Source organism: Marmota flaviventris, chromosome 16 (assembly GCF_047511675.1).
Source record: "Marmota flaviventris isolate mMarFla1 chromosome 16, mMarFla1.hap1, whole genome shotgun sequence".
In the NCBI taxonomy this organism is placed as follows: Eukaryota; Metazoa; Chordata; class Mammalia; order Rodentia; family Sciuridae; genus Marmota; species Marmota flaviventris.
The window spans coordinates 20,074,406-20,090,912 of NC_092513.1; the positions used below are offsets into that span (position 1 = coordinate 20,074,406).

A 16,507-nucleotide genomic window follows, 5' to 3' on the forward strand; every position below is an offset into this window, starting at 1 on the left:
TATGGGGTCACTACATCACCTTGTTTAATATGACACCTTATTCAACATGTGTTTGATTGGCAGAGGAAACAGAAGAGATAAGTACAAATTCATTCCTGACGCTATTTTCCAATAACTTTAAATGTAAGTTGTTTTTAGAGTAAGTTAGAAGCATCATCACTTTTTGATGTTTGCCCACCCACCTCTGGTACCAGGATGGGACCCAGGGCCAAGAATTTACTCTATTTACTTCCTCCCATGGAAAGATTGGTGGTAATTTAACCTTAGAGATAAAAATGCAGTCAAGTACCTAAAGAAAAAGTAAAATCCAGCAGGAGCTGAGCCTTGTGGTCCAGAGAGAGAGAAGGTAGTTTCACCTGAGAACCTTTGACAAAAAAAAAAAAAGGATAGAAAGGCAAGTACTCTGCCTCTGAGACCCATCCCTGGAATTTACAAGCATCTTTTAAATGTACGGCAGTTTACTAGTGCTAATAATAATAATAATAATAATAATAATAATAATGTTTTATTGAAAATAAACATTATCACCACCCAGCTTCAACAATACAACTCTACAGGGCAGTAACTCATTTTTATGCATTCCTGAAATAAAATTTCCCAGAGAAATTCTTACTGCAAACTCTATAGTTAGGTTATGGTAACCACTGACTATTGTACAAATGAACTTGAAGAACAGTGACTTTCTTTATAGAGGTTTAATGTCTGTTCATTAAAAGACATGGAAACAAGAGTACATGAATTCACAATACAGTTTTGCTGAAACTAGTAAATCTAAGGCAAAATTATTAGTTGCAGCACCTGGCAATCTAAGGATATTTGTTAAACAAACATTTTGCTCTTGAGAGTAAAGATAGATAAAACCTGATGGCAATGGCTATAAAATATATTTTTGTTAACGTTTTGATTTCTGCTTTGATGCACACGAAAAAGATTTCTACCTACCCTAATGAAATGTATGGCTAAATTCTTCGTTTTACTTGATATCATCGTCTAAATTCTGAGGAACGTGAAAATGTCCTGAAAAAAACAGGTTATGCTCAAAGATTAGGTGAAAATATCCCAACTTCGTTTCACATATACGGCTTTACAGAAATCTTTTTCTAAAAAAAAGTAATTAAAGCCAGGCACAGGGCGCACGCCTGTAATCCCAGCGGCTTGGGGAGGCTGAAGCATGAGGATCGTGAGTTCAAAGCCAGCCTCAGCAAAAGCGAGGTGCTAAGCAACTCAGTGAGACCCTGTCTCTAAATAAAATATATGGCTGGGGATGTGGCTCAGTGGTAAAGTGCCCCTGAGTTCAATCCCTGGTACCAAAAAAAAAAAAAAAAAATCAAAAATTTGTTACCTTGAAATGAAACTGAAATTATTTCAGTGCATTGGATCAAGTGCCCTGGTGGTTCTGCAAAGAAAACCCTGTAACATCTCCAAGAATTTCAAGTTACCTAGACCCAGGTTTCCCTTATGGCAGAGGAAGCAAGAAACAAAAGAAGTGAGATAATCATTTATGCACCATTTTGTACATTTCACCATCTTGCAATTGAGTTTTACTTGGAGATAAGTACATGAAGAAAACTAGGACCAAATAAAAATTTAAGAAGGAAGAAAGAAAGGAATGAAGGATGGCAGGCAGGGAGGGAGGGACCCAGAACCAAATTTCCCCCTGATCACCTATTTTGTTTTGTTTCTGAGCTACTGTTTACATAGCAGTCTTCTCCCATGACACATCTGACCCAACTTTTTCCTCCACATATGCAAATATCTTCTTGTGGTGGACGTGGGACACCAGTCTACTTACTCTAACCAATAAGGGTATGTTTTTGTCCTTTAGCAAAAGTCGAGCTCTTTTCTCTTTATAATTCCTTGATTTGGGAACCATTTTATTCTGTGTAATAAGCCTGTTTTTCTAGGCTGGTAGCCTGGAAATAGGACCTCATCATGTATTGTTGTTTATTTCTAAAGATAACTACTCACAGGGCAAAAAATTACACTCTGATTACTCTAAAATTACCAAGGCACAATCAACCCAGAGATCTTCAGCTAATGGCTGGGAAGTCAGCCATTTAGTTTGTAACTGTGACATGTATGCAGAGCCTACTTTTATTTATAAACCCACCCCTTATTCTTATCTAGTTAGGCTCAGGGGGAAAAAAATCCACTCTTCAAGCTGGTTGAGCACTGAAAGCAGACCAAAGGCCCTTTCTGCAAGAAGGGATAGTGCCCTCATTTTCAGAACTGGGGGTCCAAATTGTTGAACCCTAGATCCATTGATGTATTGGAAGATTTGAAGTGAAGGCAAATTCCAGGTCATAGTGGTGCCCTCCACATAGACCACATTAGCTTTGACTGATCAAGTTCCTGTTGCCCCGAAATATTTCCTTAAAACTCCATTTTTAAGCCTGGGACTTCCATGATTTAGGCACATCTTGGAAGTTTTACTGCCTGTAAATAAGCAAATATGCTTGTTAGGACGTGCAATCGATAAGCTGTTTCAGCCACAGGTACTTTAGCAGAAATCAACTAATCAGAAAGATTGGTCCACAAGTCATTAATTCCTCAGCTTGGGAGTGACAAATGCCACTAAGCAATGTAGAACAATATCAAAAGAAAGAAAGATAGGCTCGGAGTTAAAAGTTCCATTGGAGATCAATTTTACACATGATTTGTATTAAAAAGTAAGTTCTTTACTCCATCCTCAAAGAATGTTTAAGATGAAAGACTCAAGGAGACAATTTTACCTGCATGGTAAAGCTGACATGTAATAAGATTATTTACCCAGAGAGTAGTTCAGGGGCCCTCGAGCATGCTTAGCCATACAAAAAGCTTCATTATTCCCAATTAAGTAGGAGAAGCTGAGGACATATTATTTCTCTAAAAAGTCTGCTAATAGACATCTTTTGTTTCTTCCTTAACAACATTTCATGTCAAAAGTAAATATTGTTAAGAATGTCATGGATTTATATATTTATATGTAGACATTGCTCTTATATAAATGTATATCACTGGGATTGATATCATAAAATTATTCACTCCTCTCTTTAATTCTAGTATCAATTCATTTCAGACTCAAGTAAACAGGTAATTTTAAGGTCACAGTAATCAAGTGGTATTTTCTGCTTAGAAAAGAAAAAAAATATTATTCAACATCCAGTCCACTCAGTAGATTTTTCTTTACTGGTGGTGGATTTGAGGTCTGCTCTCAATAGCTGGTGGTGCTAGATGATACTATCAAACCAAGAAAAAGGCCCTTAATAGATTTTTTAAAAATTTCCTTCTGTTTCTATATCCCCTTTTTCCTGGAACCTTGTGGTTTGGAGAAGACCCACCATTTACATCATCTAGTTCAGTTTTGCCTTTAAATCATTTCTTGAGCCAATTCTTAGGAATTGTGTTAAATAAAATGGAATTCAGAAAGATTATGTCTAGCAGGGGAGGAATATTTATTTTCTTTAACCTTCTTTTACCTTTTACATACTTTGCAGGTATATTATAGAAAAGCCCTGAAATCTTCACAAGTTTTATGGCAAAAATGACTCCAAAGGGAAAGCACTAGTAAGAACAAATAGAACTTGCAAAAAGGTGCCCTTTAAAACCCAGATTATCAAACTTTTGATGTCCTTCCACAACAGTGAAGATTTGAAAACTGTCATGTGTGATGGATGCTTGCTTTAGGTTTTCAAAGCTGAAAATGATAATGCTCATTGTCAGATCTTTAATCAAGGGCTCAACATCAACACAGCTTTCCACACTTGATGACCATGCCCAACAGTCACCCTTTAAAGAGGCTCAGGAACATTTATCAAAGTTGTGGGAGGATGTTTCCTCTGCAGGAATTATGGTTTGTGCCCATTTTGTCATATTTATTGTTAGTTTCATACAGGGCCACACACTTTACAAAACAAGAAATTTGAGCCCATAATGTCATGTAAGCTTACCTGTACTCAAAATTCAAACAATACACACACACACACACACACACACACACACTCACATATGCACAACACACACTCATACACACTACACACACACACACACACACACACATCTTTCCCAAATTTTGATGAATTTACAGTTGGGTTAAATTGAGAAGACTCACAGTTGGATAACAACTTAGAGAAAAACATAAGCAACCAAATGCTAGAGGGAAAAAAAGAATAGAAGGATTAAAATCAACTGGGTTCTAATCAGAAGTCTTGAGTGGGATATTTGTAGAGAGGGGTAGTGTATCTAACTCATACATGAGTCATTGAGGGTTTTTTGTTTTGTTTTATTTTTTAGGATTTTGCTTTTCTGTCTATAATAAGAACAAATAACTGGGCTCCTGGCAAATTACAAGGAGATTTCATGAAAAACAGTTATTTAGAATTAAATGTCTCAACTGATGCATACTTAACCTTTGCATACCTGAAATCCAAGTAACACAGAGAGCATATAAATTGGACAAGCAGACACACAGTATGTTCTCAGAGTAATTATTTAATATTCACAAATATTTATGATGGAGAGTGAGAAGCAGCCAGATGGCTATGCAAAGAGTTACTGTAAACAGAATGTTTTCCAAACTTTTTTTCAAATAGCCAACTGGAAAGAGTATTAACAGGGAGATGAAGATGGGTGAGGAAAGGAAAGTAGGGAAAGAGAACAACATCCTTGAACTTGATTAATCGTTTGTCATTCTACTTTTTTTTTTAACAAATCAATCATTTGATGATATTATACATATTACTTATCCTACAATATAATTATTACTACAGAATTATTATTTTAATTCTTTTTGCATGTCAAGATATGTTTTGTTTTGCTTTAGTAGGTAGGTCTTGAGGTTAAAATTTTCATAAACTTAGTCACAGCAGAGCTAGAAAAAAGCTATTAAGTAAAATGAAGAGTGAGAGTTAATTTACTCTTAAATTAATAGCGCTTGGGTATCAGTTACTAGGGCATGATATTAAGGAGCCTGAATCAATAGATTCAATCACTTTAGGGACCTTTTGGGTTCCCATTCTATAGTATTGGCACATATTCTAATTAACTGAGATCCACCTTACCTTTTACAGGGTGGGGGATGGGTAAATATAGGTGAACAGAACAAACCACAGAAAGGCATAAATAATGCCATATTCATATCAAAGAACTACAGGCTAAATCGTGTCCTTCCAATTCAACAGCAACAATGATGATACTGTTACATATGCATGATTATATATCTTACATTTCCCCTAACTCCTTCCAAAATGTAAATGCCATCATTAGTCAAAGCAGAGTGATGCTTACAGAGAAAAAAAAATCATTAGTCTTATGTCTACCCTCCTCCCTCTCCCCAGGGACACTGCAAGAGGTGTCATTTGGTCTCATGGATTTTAGTGATCACCTGCCACCAATAGTCCCAATCAGGATTAACTTCCTGACCTCACCTAAGAGGCCTTGGTTTCAGTGATTTTCATGCAGATATAATAGAAGGAACACAGCCACCTCGACGCGGTGTGTCGCCTCCAACTTGCTTCCCCTCCTTTATGCCTGATTTCAATTTTGGGAACCACTATTCATCTATCAATTTTATTATTTAAAATGAAACCAGTAAGTGAGACTTTATAAAATTTTCTCCTTTATCCCAATATCTGGCCAATGCCCACTCACACCCCCCCCCCTTTTTTTCCAACCCCTAACTAATCTTTCTACACTTTTAATTCTCTTACATTTATCTTCCTATTTATGACCACAATCCTACATTCAAATGATGAACTGAGTCTGATGGGTTACACTAAAATTACCCGCACATGTTTCTCCAGATTCTAAGCTCTTTAAGAGCGGATCCTATGTACAGCCTGAATGATTTTTTTCAGTTAAAAACTTCACACAGAGAAAATTTTCTGCTGGAGATTAAATTGCTGCTGCAAGTTTAACATAGTAACCAGGTCTTTTTACTGTAATAAATGCCACTGTTAATTTTAACTACCTTGACATTTTCCTTAAAGTTTATGCCATTCTACAAATAGTCAGAATTTATGCTCCTAAAGAATGTCAATAATTCTTGAATTTGTTATGTTTATCTTTTTCATCCAGCAACCATTTGTAACATAAGTTTGCTGTGTAAAATGCCTGATTCGAAGGCAGTTTTGAGCTATTCTTAAACCCCTTTATTCCAATTCCTGTGCACCTTTTAAAAACATGATTCCTGAAAAATAGGATAAAAAAATGTTTCTACAGATTATATAATATGGTGGTGCAAACAATACATCTTTCTTTAGATATATGGGCAACATGTATGAGTTTCAAATGTTCCCTTTCTATTTTCAATTAGTTCTCTGTTCTCAAGGTGCCAAGCCTTGCTCCTTAGGTGTCTGAATATCCACCCATCTGATTTTAAGAATCAACCCTTCTGTTCCAGGCTGCTTATGCTATACCTCAAGGCTTCACTCAAATCGCTCTAATCACACACCTTCCAGGAACTGAAGATTAGGGAACTGTCTTTAGAGTCATGCACTGGGTCTACTTTAAAAGTCAAAGCATCTGCTGAAAAGGTGAGTGCTATAAAGAGTCAGCACCACAAGCTTGATTAGAAATACCATTGGGAACTAAAAAGCACATTATAATACAGAGGAAATTCATCTGCGCAACTACTCAGTTGTTATCATAGAATCATTTTACAGAGAAAACCACAAGATAGAATTCAAGACCTTCCCAAGAGCTCATGCAGGAAACAGATGACACCAAGGCTTTTCGAGTCTGCAGAGGGGACTAGGTCTGCAGGCTGCTGTTACTCTCTCTACTGGAGGAAGGACCAAACGTACTGGACAAGGTCCTCGTGCTCCGTCTTTCACCTTGCCCTTTAAAATCAAGATACACTCTTTATAACCTCAGATGGAATGAATTCTTATCAATTCTGTGAACACTGGGGACAGGGAGAGGGTACTCCAATTAAGGACATCAGAAGCCCTACTCACCGAGTTACATTTTCTACTTTTGTTTGCTTGGTTATCCTAGCAGCTAAGTGGAAAATTAAAATCAAACAAGGGAGATGCAGGGAGACTGTGTGGGCCAACTTCGAGATAAGCAGCAGGTAACGGTGGCCCTAGCACAGTCCCAAACACAATCCAGAGCTGCTCATCCGTCTTAGTGCTATCAAGGGGCGTTGATCAGCCGGCACCCCACTTCCAGCTGATGGAGTAGCAACAGGTCCCCCCATGGGGTGCCTGTCTGTTTAGCATGTGTGATTTGTTTCACCCTCAGTTACACAGTGAGAGCATCTGCATCCAGTGATCTTCCCTAAGCTATGTGTGACAGTGTGGCTTTCACTACTGTATCTAATGGAAGTGTAACCTGCAAACCTTCACAGGCAGCATTGGAGAATACAGCTGGTGTTACTAACTTTAGGGAGCTGAAGATCAAAGAGGGAGGGAGAGGGACAGCACAGGGACCTGATTTTCCACAGTTCCCACATAGTGAGTCGTGGTAGAGATCTTTAGTTCACTCCAGGAATTAAGAAATTCGCAAACTAGCTGTGACGCTCCTGCATTTTGGGGAAAACTTCTCAAATCAGAGGTGGAGCTGCCCAAGCAGGTACCTGAGTCAATATGTGGCAACCCTGGTATTGGAAAAGGATTTAATTTTTTTTTAAAGCACTGAGATGCCCAGGGGTTTTCCTCCTCCTCTTTGAAAAATCTAACTTCTTTATAGATTTTTAATGTTTTAACATGCCCAGAACTATTTATTAACAGTTCATGTTATTTGTGAAAATAAGATGAACTGAGTATTGAGTGACTTTTCCAATAAACTTCTCAGGCTCTGATGATCTCTCCTAAGTTAGGCAGGGCAAATACAACATAAACCAATTTCACTTTTTCTAATTATTCTTATTCTGGTGTATCCCTCAGGTCAGATTTAATGTGCAGTTTTATTTTTTCTGAGAATGTTAAGGAAGCAACAAGAAAAGATGTTGACCCTCAATTTACTATAATTAGAAATAAGTTATGTGCCACAGAAAAAACTAAAGTCTGGTAGTTTCTTTCTAAACCCCTTTAAATGAATTTTTCTTCCTTTACAGAATTTATTTGTGTGTGTGTGTGTGTGTGTTCATATACATGCACACACATACTCAAGTGCACACATATCTACTTATACACATAGATAGATACATCTGTATCTCTATCTAAGTGGATAGATACATAAATGGAAAGAATGAAGAAAAGAAGAAACTAAAATTGAAGAAGTACAAGTCCCCCAGGTTTAGAATTAAACAGTAGGAATGCTAAAATAATCAGTAATTCCTTTCATTTTAGGCAGGAGAAAATCAAGATCTTAAGCAGACCGAATGTCACAGCCTTAGCTATACATTTTGCAGCACTGACAATACTGGATTAATAATAGACTACAATAATTAGTTGACATAAATCATACGAATTTATAAGCCTATATCTGTCTTCTATGAAATCACTTCCAAAATTATGTCGGTGGGTCTTAGTATTCTTGAACATAGTTTTACCAACTAAAAAATGTTGCTTTTGCTTTACTAAATCTCTTTAAACTGGCTTTTATGGCAGTTATAACATAATTTACATTGATCTCTTTTATTTCTTGTAAATAAATTTTCACTGTCAGTTCTTCACTTTTGATCTATAATAGTGATCCAATATTATACAAATTGTGTTCTTACATTTGTAGGCTGACAGCTTTGGAGGAGAGTTTGAAGGTCATGTCATTCCATTTCCCAGTAGCAGTCATCTCACAATGCCTGTGACTAACAAGTCTTGGGTGGCTGCCCTTCTTGGTCCTCCTTGGTCTGATCCCTGCAGTGACTTCTCAAGCGGTGTCTCCAACCTTACCTTGGCCCTCTCTGCCACCTGCCTTCCACTCTCTTCTCCATACTTTTCTCTCAGTCTTTGAATGTGCCCAGCTCTAAGCCAGGTTACATTCTGAACAGTGAGTTGCTTGTTGTGGTTTTTTTTTTTTTTTTTCCGATTCTTCACCTGCCTGGCACCTAGACATCCTTTCGCTCTCAGCTGAAATGCTAATTCCTCACACAAGTCCTCTTGACCACTCCCACCATTATTATTTCCCATTTAAAGAAGCTACTTGCAGCCATGAAGATCCCTTCACATTCTTGGATTTTAATTTTCCTTTAGTGTTATCTAATCCTTCAATTTTGAACACATTTTTTTACACAAAAAATAGAGGGAAGCAGAACAGTAACTGAACAAACTCACTTTCTCTTGCATGTACTCACATGATGATAAGTGACCCCTCCTTAGCCACTGCGTTGTTCTGTACAAATGCTCACAGAATCTTTGGTTCTCAGTAATGTTTTCCAAACTTCAACCCATTCTGGTTTCAGTCTTCCTTAAGCCATGCTGGGAGCTCAGTGAACACCTGTGCAAGCATTTCACCCTGTACGTTCCTATGCTGATCTGTCCTAGAAACCAGTTTTAAAAATGGATTTTATTCAAGCCTGCATGTAACCGCATGAGTTTTTCCAGTGGTCTCTCTCTTTTCCATTTCTCAGAATCTTATTTTGAGAAGTCCATCCCCTTCTTATCCGAGATGCTAATGATTCCACATAGCCACACATAATCACCATGCCCCAGTCTTCACCTTGTCCTTTATCCTAGAAATGTCTGACAACACTCACCATTCTTAGAAAAAACTTCCTGGCTTGAGTTCTTGATGATATTGCCTTCTGGTAATTTACCGCCCACTTAACTGGCTTTTAAATAACTCTTCTGTGCAAGATCCCTCTCTCTAATCTCTCTCTAGGTGATATCCCCAAGACTATGGCTCTAAACAGCATCCAAAGGCAGTGGATTCTGAAATGTCTATATTCAGCTACGACTTCCTCTAAGGGCTCCAGATTCATATATGCAAAAGCTCAGTTGGATATTTCCACTTGGATCCCTAAAAATACCTCAAATGGCTGGAAACAAATTCTTCATTTCCCTTGCAAAGCTTTTCCCTACGTCTACCCATCCTAGAACATGGCTTTCCCATCTACCTAGTATCTTCACCACGCATCCTGGTGATCATTTTGACCTTTTCTTTCCATCATACTTACCCCTTAACCACTTCATTAGCAGGTCCTCTTAGCTCTTCCCTCAAATATTTTCTGAAGAAATATACTTCTCTTCTGGACTACGGTTCCCACTCTAGTCTATGCCCTTGTCCTCTCCATTCTCCTGAAATAGCCTTCTGTCTACTCTAGTCAGCTCACAACCCACTGTATGTATTCAAGGAAGCAGAGAGATCTCTGCAGAAAGATCATTTCCTTATATATGAATGCTTTCATCACACAGAAATAATGCTTGAGGTGATAGGTGGATATGCTAAATTTCCTGATTTGATCATTACACAATATACAGTTGTCCTTCGGTTTCTGGAAAGAACTGGTTCCTAGACCTCATGCATATACCAAAATCCATAGATGTTCAAGCCCCTTACAGAAAAGGGCACAGCATTTTCATAGAACCTATGCATACCCTGTAGTGTACTTGAACTCATTTCTAGATTACTTATAATGCCTAATAGAATATGAATGCTATGACAATAGTTGTTATACTACAGTGTTTAGGGACAATGTGTGTTAGTCAGCTATTTTGTAGCTATGACAAAATACTGACGAAAACAACTTAGAGGAGGAGAGATTCATTTTTGTTTACAGTTTCAGAAGTTTCAGTCTATGGTCACTTGACTCTTATTCCTGGCCCTGTGATGAGACAGAACCTCATGTGGGAGTGTAGCAGTACAAAGCTGCTCACCTCATGGCAGTCAAAAAGAAAAGAGTGGGACAGTCAGGGACAAGATATAGCCCTCAAGGGACATACCCAAGGACCCACTCCCTTCAACTAGGTGTTATCTCCAACAGTTTTTATCAGTGGATGAGGTCACAACCCTCAGAACCAATCAATTCCTAAAAGCTTCACCTCGGAACATTGCTGCATTGGGATGCAAGCCTTCAATAGATGAGCCTTAGGGGACATTCCTGATCCAAACCACAGCATAATGACAAGAAAAATAAGTCTGTCCATGTTCAATACAGATGCAGTTTGTTTTCAAATATTTTGATTCGCAGTTGGTTAATTATGAGGGTGCAGAACCCACCAATACAGAAGGCCAACTGTATACATATTGAACATCAAATAGTTGTACATGTCTTTGTACCCTAAAGACATGTACAATTATTGTCTGCCAATAAAAAATAAAATAAAACTCTAAAAAATAGTCACCCTCCACCCCTGGAGAATTATTTTACTCTTTCACATATTTTCCGTAACAACACTGAGACTTATAGAACCGTTTATTTGTTTAATTATTTATATCCCTGGAATGTAATTTTCATGATAGCAGAGATCCCAGTATATTTTATTAATCTACTTTATCCACAGTGCTTAGGGGAATATTCAAGTTCATAGAATACTCAATAAAGTATTTCTTAAAAAATGTTTGACAGGTTGTACCTAAAGCACAGTGTTTTTGTGTTTCCTCATTTCACCCAGGATAAAATCAAAAGCCAACATATTTTTTTATGACTTTCAAAGCCTCCATGACCTGACCCTATTACTATCCCTCCCTCCCTTCTCCAGACCTTACCTCTCCCTTTGTCTGAGCCAGATACACAAATTTCTTGCTGTCCCTGGAAGGTGCCAGGCAACCCCTGCTTCCTATCCTTTAGTCTGGAATGTTCTTCTTCTCCCATCCACAGGGATCACTCTCTTCCTTGTTCAGATCAATACTAAAATACAAGTTCAGCGGGGCTTGCCCTGGGCACCTGATCTACCATTCCCACACTCCTTGCCTTCTGACAGTGACAGTTGATGCGTGCCTGTCTTTCTTTAGTCTCTTTCCTTAGCACCTTTCTCTAATGCACCATCAATTTAATTGCTCATCTTATTCATTTTTTATCTCCCATGGAAAGGTAAGCTCCATAGGGTTAGGGAATGTTGTCTGTTTTGTCCACTTTTGTCCCACATGGAATCCAGAATAGTGCTTGTTGACACTATTAATAAATACGTGTTGAATAAAAGGACAATCAACTTAATATAGTTTTTTCTCAGTATATTGAGCAGTTGTTTGGTTAAAAAGACTGAACTTATTGAAGAGTTCTTTTCACCATTTGTTAAGCAGAGTGCTCTTCACATCACTGATCATCTAGCCTGCCATTTAAAGAGGACTGGGGAATAAAGGTTAATATTTGGAGAGCATGAATAATTATTGTGAAGGACCTGAAACAAACGAGGTTAGAGCCTCAACTCCGTATGTAGAGTTTGAAATAGACTTGTTATGCTCAATGATGTTGACGCTTCCTGTGTCTACAGAATAAACTTGAGCCCCACATATTCCTACTAATGAATAAAAAATCATCCCCCTTCAGCAGCCATCTTTTAGAAAGTGACTTACTCTCCATCGGAAACATCTGTCTTGTCCTGTTTCTATTGTAATTGTTTTCCTGCATCTCAACATTACAATTACTTGCTTCAGAGCTGAACTGTTGGCTAAACAGCTTTGATGAGTTGACTCAAGAAACTGAATTAATCATGACACAAACTTTATGTGAACAGTTGATCTACATTTCATGCTCTACTGTCCAGAGAGACCAGAAACCTAACCAAAATGTCCAAGAAGGAGGATGGGAAAAGAGCCGATTTCTGTTCTGAACCACTTGAGGGTTTGGGACAGTGGGGGTTAGGGACAATATTCACATTCCTAGAAGAGCAGATAACTAATGAGCAGCGAGTCTGAAAGTGGAAGGAAGTTCTAGTACAGGGTGGTACACCAAGGAGATGAGATGACTTTCCTAGTGTTACCTTCCCATCAGGTCAAATGTGACTGCTCAGAAATGACCCATGAGAAAGGAGAGTTGTGGTTTGCTTGCATTTGACAGATCCCCTTTATTCCTTCTTGGCCACTATGAGAACAGGCTTATCCGGTTTCATCTGAAATGTTTTGTTTTCCTTTCAAAACAGTGATGTTAACATTGTACAGGAGTCCACAGTTGATTCTTAAGCAGAAAAGCCTCATTAATATTAAACTACCAGTCAAGATCACCCTTTTTGGTCATCCGTAAGGCATCTCCTCTTGCCTTCAAGAGTGGCTGAACTCATCTGGGCAGGGGATTATGCTAGGAAATATGGAAAAAAAAACTATCTGGGGGGTGTGGCAGTGTGGCACAAGAGAAGTTTGACTCTCATTTTGTTTATGTCTAAATGAGCCACATAATTGCTTTACTATTGTATGCAATAAATCATCCCTAATTCAGATCATTTAAGGGAATATTTAAAAAATTTCAAGTACTTGAGCATCTTTTGGCTTTGTATTTTTAAAAATTTGTTCTTTTTAGATATACACAACAGTACAGTGTATTTTGACATATTATAAACACATGGAGTATAACTTAATATGACTTTCATTTTATAACTATAATGTGGACTTCATAGTAGCTTGAAAATGCAGTAAGCTTGCATACCTGAGTATGTCACCATAGCAAAGTCCACCTCTTCTGTTACTTTTTGAAGTTCATAACTATAAACTATTTATGTTCTATACATATCATCTTATGAACAAGTGTAAATATATATATAAATATTTGGAAATGTAGATGTCAACATTTATAGCTTTCAAATTTTGTTGCATACAAGTTTGAAACTACATGCTATTTATTTAGAATGAAGACCATTTTAAAACTACTGAAATCCTATATCCTTACTTTTTGGTCTGGACTCCCAAAGATGCTGCTAAGCACTTTACAGGTGTGACAGCTCTAACCAGTTATAACCCAAAACAGCTTTTCCAAAGAAGGGAGTCTGTGCTTAGAACCCATCTGCTTCAATAGTCTTTGGGGGCTTAACTAGGTAATGTACCAGGTGGGAAAATCTTGGAAGCTAGTTTATTGTGACCATCTGAAGGGACACACACACACACACACACACACACACACACAGGCACCCATGTATGCACATCATAGTACATGTAACACGTAGATCAGAATTCAAAAGTAACAGCCAAACATTGAAACACAGAAATCATTCCTGATTTCTCTATGGCTGATTCACCCTAGGAAGTGGGGAAAAAAAAAAATCTTTGTCCTCTCACTTGCCAGACTGGCCTCACTAAGTCACTTCTTCCCAACGAAGCTCTAAACACACCATCATCATCCTTATCCTGATTAATCGGTATTCTGTTTTTTAGAGACAGAGGGGAGGGAATTGGCATGACCCGTGTGCCTGGACCCCGGGTTTTGGTTTTCTGTCCTAACCAGCTGTCGGGTAGGCAAAGAGCAAAACAAAGAGCCACCCGGAGTTGGCCGGGGCTTCGGCGGCGCGCGGTGCCCGGGTCTCAGTCTGCAGCTGCGCTCGCTCCGCGTCGCCGTCCCCCGGGGATCGGGCACCCGCAGCCGCCGAATACCCAGAGTGGGTGGGGACGCATTCCAGCCGCCGCTGCCCTCCTGCCCCAACTCACCAGCCTGCGAAGTTTCAGCGCCGAGGAGGCTGGTGTCAGATTTCAGCGACGTCTCTTTCCCGTCCCCAGCCGCGGGACCGGCCACCACGCACGATCTGCTTCACCGGGCGACGGGCATAGGAAAGGCTCCTTCTTTTTCCAACCTGTGGCTCGGGATAGGTCCAAAGCCAGGCGGTCCCCAGCCCCTGCCAGTCGGGACTGCAAGTGGCAGGTCTGGTAGCACCACCCCTGGGAGTCCTCCGAGGCCACTGGATCAGGAAGGTTTGTGTGAGAAGAAGGCGTGTCTCCGAGTCCTAACGCGGATGTGCCAGGCTCACCTCAGGCAGATCTTGCCAGTGACTCAACCGCTGCAATAAGAAACGCATTTGGCTCCTGGTTAAATTCTCCGCACTGTGGGCTCCAAGCCCGAACGGCGAGCTCATTTTTATTCATTATTTTTCTCTGCTCTATTCAAAGAGCCCCTGGCACCTTGAGAGAACCGCTCGCTTGGAGTGTTTCTCTCCTCCGAGGGGTGTCTACAAATACAGAGAGAGCCAGGGATGCGGGGACAGAGGAAGGCCTCAGGGAAGTAAAAGGGGATTGGAAAGAAATTGCATTTTAAAAGTTAGAATGTGTGCACACGAATACATTGGTTTCACCAACCTAATCCTTGCTTCCTAAAATCAGTGCAGAAATCAATAAGTTACTATTAAAATAATGAGCACACACGGTCATTGAACAAATATTTACTAAGTACCTACTACGTGGTAGGTCCTGTTCTGAACACTACAGGTTTATCCACAAAGCAAAGATCCTGGCTGGTCTGCTGGGGACTGCATTTTGGACATAACTCTGATTTCCCTAATTTTCAGACTCATGGTAAAAGTAAGACCACAAGGTTGCATATCTGTAATTATGATGGCTTTATTCCTCTGAGAAGAAAATAAAAATATTCCAAACCTATTGTTTGCATTTTTATTAGTAAGCAATGAGATAATTGTTGAAATTTAAATTGCTTAACTGTTCTGACTGGGTGATTTGGGGACTTAATGCTGTTAGTTGGGAAGCATGTTCCCCAGAATTTCTTGTGGAAGGGACAAAGGAACAGCCTCAAACCAAAGCCTATACAATCGGTAGTGAAATAGTGGAAAACCAGAGAAAATGTTCCTTCTCGCAGAAGGTTCTCAACTCTGTTAGAAACCTATGGAAGCTGTTCTATTTTTTGGACTGCGTTTGTCTTGCAAATGGGGAATACAATGAGTAACCCAGTTCATATCAGTAAGATGACTGTGAAAGTGCTTGACACAAGAAGTTCTACAGATATTTGTCTAGGCTTATTGCTGTAGCAGTATCTAATCTACTCCATTCTTCCATGGCATGATACCATCTATAAAAATTGTTTTGAATTTGCTAGGAGAAATTATAGAAAGTTTAGTTTGTATATTTTCAAAATACATATGTTAGAAATCTAATGTTACGATAAATCCATTGTGCTTTCCATCAACAATATGTATATATAGAACAAGTATGTATCCACACACCCCAATGGAGATAAAAGAAAAAACATATAACCTTGATTTTATTCTTCTGTGAATGCATTGATTTAAAATGACTGTGTTCACAATATTAGTTCACATTCTTATTCAGTTAATGTGTTCACTAGCTGCATTAATCCTAATAGTTATTTCTTGTATGCAATAGAGTTCATAAAGCCTTGCCCATGGATCATCTCATTTGACTTTTACAACATTGCTCAGAAATAGGCAAGGCCTCTGTTATATTTATTGTCCCCATTTTAAGAATGAAGAAACTGAGGTTGAGGAAGTTCTAATAGCTTTCCCAGAATCACGAAGGTCGGTAAAGGTAGAATGTGGGTCTCCTTATTCTAAATGTAGGGCTCATGTGATCACTATATTTTGCTGCCTCCTTAGTACTTCTGGAAAAGTCCCTGCCATGAGCAAATCTAACACACACATTTATTATCTGCTCTCCGTCTCACCCTCCCTGCAGATAAGTGTGTCACCTGCCTGGTAAGGCTGGCTCTTGCAGGGACAGTTCTGGTGGAGTGACTTGTCACATATAGTACTGTCTTTCT

The 16,507-nt window shown here is 38.9% G+C and overlaps 1 protein-coding gene across 1 annotated transcript in view; it reads right to left on the bottom strand.

Moving 5' to 3' along the window:
• Rab27b (RAB27B, member RAS oncogene family) overlaps positions 1–14,518 on the bottom strand; it is a 52,850-nt gene extending 38,332 nt beyond the window's left edge. The window contains exon 1 of the mRNA XM_027949082.2: positions 14,434–14,518. The gene's annotated coding sequence lies outside the window, so the exon portion shown is untranslated. The remainder of the gene's footprint in view (positions 1–14,433) is intronic.
• Between the last annotated feature and the right edge of the window lie 1,989 nt (positions 14,519–16,507).